This window comes from Pteropus alecto, unplaced genomic scaffold (genome assembly GCF_000325575.1).
Source record: "Pteropus alecto unplaced genomic scaffold, ASM32557v1 scaffold94, whole genome shotgun sequence".
Lineage (NCBI taxonomy): Eukaryota > Metazoa > Chordata > Mammalia > Chiroptera > Pteropodidae > Pteropus > Pteropus alecto.
Window position 1 is genome coordinate 11,500,104 of NW_006437736.1, and position 4,898 is coordinate 11,505,001.

Below are 4,898 nucleotides of genomic sequence, written 5' to 3' on the forward strand. Positions count from 1 at the left end.
ACTGAGAAGTTCTAAAATAAATCTGTTTCCCAAACTAATTGTGCCATTTTCTCCCCAAACTAAGTCCTGTTAATACTTGGGAAACTAATATTATACAAATAATATTTTGTGTTAAAAATATCCAAATAACATTTTGGATATGGAGAAAATAAAGGAGAAAAATAATGAAAGATCTTAAATAAGCTAGAAAAAGGGAAAGATTTATAAAGTTAGATGCATTAAAATGAAAAGATCCCACATCCATGCAGTGACATTTTGACTGGAGACATACGATTGGATGTGGCAGTGTGATGTGCCATGCAATAATATTTGTGTTTATCTTCCTTCTTAGTTTTTATCCTAATGGAACATTTGAGATGTTTGTACTGTTGCATAACAAATGGAATTGTGACTTGTGCTTTATAACATATGAAATTGACTTCATGTACTGTCAAATGTACCACGAATCATATTAGACTAAAAATGTATGGATAGCGAGAAGCTAGGCATAATGAGTATCCATCTGGAAGTTGTTAGTACAGGTGTAGACCCCTTGTATGCAATTTGCTCCTGTGTTTTCCTCAGGCTAGGAAGATAGCAACTGTAGCAGATATAAAATATTTTCAGTCAAGAGGCTTTTGCGTCACTAATTTTGTGATACCTGCCGGTTAAGACATACAGAGCTGTTGTAACTGTTCAATGAGATACTATATGTGAAAATGCTTCACACAGCCTCAACATATAGTAGGTGCTCAACAAATATAAGTTCAATGTAAAGATGATTGCTGAGCACAGAGATAAGGCCAATCTAAAGAATCATGGGGTCAACATGGGAGGAAGCTGAAATTGGAAGTAAGAACTGGAGACATCAACAATCCTGTCCCAATTTGCCATGGACTGTCCCAGTTTTAGCACTTAAAAGTCCTACATTAGGGAAACTCCTCAGTCCTTGGCAAACTGGGATGGTTGGTCACCCTAACTCAAAACCCAGAATACCCCAAGAAGAAACTAGTGATCAGAACACAGACACAGAATCTGGAAACATTAGGCAGAATGGTTCTGAGATGGACCAATATTTCTCGGACAGCTGGCACCAGTCTCAGAGTGTGAGTCAGGGTAAGTGCACAGGTGGAAGTCAGTAGACACACTTGACTCAGCTGAGGGAAACTCAAGGTGCTACACATGTAGAGTTATACCAGGGAAATTTTACAACTAATTTCTTGAGTGACTTAGTGATAAGACTAAAGTAAACAATGAGGAAGGGATGGTCTCTTCAATAAATAATGCCAGGATAATTATTAACCACAGGAAAAAAGAAAACATTCCACACCTCACACACTACACAAACATTAGCAACATAGAAAACTAAATATGGAAATCAAACCTTTAAACATTTTGGAAGAAAATAAAGAAGAAAAGCTTAATGAAGGATTTCTTAAATAAGCTGTAAAAAGGAAAAGATTGATAAAGTCGATTGCACTAAAATGAAAAAGACCCCATGATCATGGTGAAGAGCCAAGCCATAAACTGGGGAACAATATTTGCAATGTATCAAACCTACAAAGTACTTGTATCAAAAATATGAAAAAAAAAATTTGGTAAGGAAAATGTCAGCAATCCAATAGACACATGAAAAAAATAGGCAATTCACAGAAGAAACTTGAGTGGTAAAAATATTTTTTAAGAAGCTCAGTTGTACTGATCACAGAAATACGAATGATATAACATTTTACACCAAGCAGATTGTCAGAAATTTAAAAGCCTGACAATACTAAATGTCGATGAGCATGTGAAGCAACAGAAATTCTCTCACCCTGCTGGTGAGGGTGTAAATTGGTACAACCACTTTGGACAGCAAATTCTCATTATAGATGTTTTAAAGATACATACTTGAGCGCTATTTTCTAGGTGTACAGCCTATAGAAACACTCAAACATGTGCACAAGGGGTCATGTGCTACAGTGTTCACTGTACACTGTTTATAAGAGGGAGAGACTGGAAAAAAAACAAATGTCCATCAGCTGTAAGATAAATAAATTGTGGTATAATCCAGTGAATGGATTACTGTCACACAGCAGTTAAAATAAATGATGAGTTAATGACTAATATGAATAAACCTGAAAAGCATAATATTGAACTAGAAAAAGCAATTTTCAGAAGGATTTATACAGTATAGTATCTATATTAAGAATAAAAATTCAATGTTATGAATTTTATGGGTATGCAAATAGGTAAAATATAAAAACACTCACAGAAATAATAAACCAGATTATGGTTACTTCTGAGGAGAAAAAGATGAAAATGAAATCAGGAAAGAGTCCACAAGGCATCAAATGTGTCTATTATGTTTTACTTTTAAATAATCTAAAGAAAATAATCTTAAAATTTGCTAAAATTGGATGACAGATAAATGAGCGTTATTTTATTCTCTATACTTCTCTCTATGCTCTGAGCATTTTATTTTCCAAAGAAAGTAAAAACAGTGCTAGTAACATTTAAATTCAGATTATTTCAAAATTACTCTAAAATACTAAAATATAATGAAGCAAAACTATGACCTTGAGAGTTGGTCAAGCCGAGTTTAAATATTATTTTCAAGGAATAAATTAAGCTACCTAGTGTCCTGACACATATTTCACTGTCACTTAACCAACACTAGATGTCACTTTACTTCATGCATTTAGTTTAATTTGAGAGTTTTCTAGTTAAAATTAGATGGACTTGAGTATGTTTTATAAGTTTTTCCTTCAGTTGATATAGAAGATGAGGAAAAATGAGAGTGCTCTTTGCTACGTATCCATCCAAGAAGGCAAGGAACACATCTATTGTGGCTTTGCTCAGTAGAGACTATGGTAATGCCATGAGAATGGTAGCGAATGGTACCAAATGGTACCAGAGTTAATTTTTCTCCTACGCTACAACTCTATTACATACACTAGGCCATGGTAAAGTAAACCAAGCATATTTTAGAGTCCTGATTTGGTGCAGTGACTGTGGATAGACCTAGCTAGTTATAGCACGCACCGTGAAATTACGTGCGAGAAACAGAACCTGTCGTAAGAAAAGAGAATCTTGGGTTCTAATTATTTGTCCAGCAAAAACGTTCACAACTCTTTCAGACAAATACAAAAGAACATATGGCCTTTATCAGAGGTATAAAGAACTCCATGCAGCTGTTTTATTGGGACAATTAAAGAAAAATTCAGTTCTGCTTCCTTAAAGCAAAGAGCCTAACTACTGATCCTTTTTTTTTTTTTTTTGTCCCTAGGATCTTTTCTTGAACAAAATGATCAGTATATACATTTTAAATCTATGGAGAAAAACATATTTTCACAACTTAATATTTAACCACTTATCCAATAAAATATAAATTTTTAGTTATTGACTTAACTATTTCTCTTTGGCCTTAAACGTAGAAACATCTGACTTCTCTTCATAAAAAGCTATTATCATAAGTGCTTAATTGAATGATCAACTTTTTCCTTGGAGGAAATCATCATGCATGAGTAATGGTAGACTTAAGCAGTAGACTTGTATTTCCAGTTCTATAGCTAAAATCTTGCAATAACATTTGATCATTCTGTCAATTTATGGTTCTGTGATAAAATAGTTTGTTTTTATATGCTAATAGCATATTCTGAATTTAAGTGGTTATTTTACCTTAACGTTAATGTTTTTTAAATTATTAGCCTTTTTATTTTAGTGTGTAGAATTGCTCAGCTTGGGGAGAAGTTCATTGAGTACTGCTGGGAGTTAGCATTAGACCTAGGTGTTCCTGAAAGCTGGCTTCATCCCTTATGCTGTTCCTTGGAAAAATAGACTTTGTAGCTCAAGTTATATATTCTTTTTATTGTGTTCTAAGCATGTTTCAAGGTCTTTCAGTCTTTTCTCTTTCTTAGTAACACAATAGAAGTAATTGGGGACACAGGGGAATCCAACATAGTATAATTTTGGCAAAACAGAAACTATGTTAAACTTCTTCTGATTAAATCCCACCTGCACCCCTCACCCCCAAAGAATGTTAAGTGTCATGAGAGCAGGAACCTGCCTGTTTTATAACCCATAGAATCCCTTGTGCCCGAAACAATGCCTGGCACATAGAAGGAAACTCGGTCAATATTGGCTGCATGAATGAGTGAGCAAATCCAATATTTAGGATTATGTGAATCTGGCTTTGGGATAAAAAGCCTATTTCAGTTCTTGCAGTCTCTACTCTGCAAGTAGTGTCATGATTTTGAAAGATTATCAAGAAAAAATTTTAATTATAAACATTCTCCAAATTCACAAAAAAGTTCTATCTCTAATCCCTGGTCTTTAGTATTTAATATACTTTAATATTTTACAGTATCCTGAGAGACACTAGGTTGTTTAAAGACCTTCACATGTGTATAGATCAACTACATTTATTTTTACATAGAGTATCACTAAATTTGTCAAATTAGATTCATTTTATATTAAGAGAATTTTTAAAATCCCATAGACATCATTGATTTTAGTATTAAACGAGTACTAGGTAACTACACTTTGTGATTGTTTTAACTCACTCAAATCTTTAGAGTTTTACAGTCTTCTTTGCTTGAAATCCTAATTTTTATGAGGCAAATCTACATCACCAATAATGCTGATATGTAAGAGAAATTTCAAGAGCTTTTCAACTTCATATTTAATCATTTGAGCTGGCCAACAGTGGAAGGGCCATCCGCCCTGGGAAAGGGTGAACACCTGGTCAGAGCATGGACTTAGCGGTCAGACTGTGTGTGAGAGGATCCTGGATCAGCCACTCACCAGCTCGGTGACCTGAGGCATATACTTATCCTCTCCTTGCCTCACTTCCTCGTATGTAAAGTGGGGAGGATGACCATACCTCTGTCATAGACTTCTTATGAGACCACCTGAGTTAATATCTGTAAAGTCTTTAG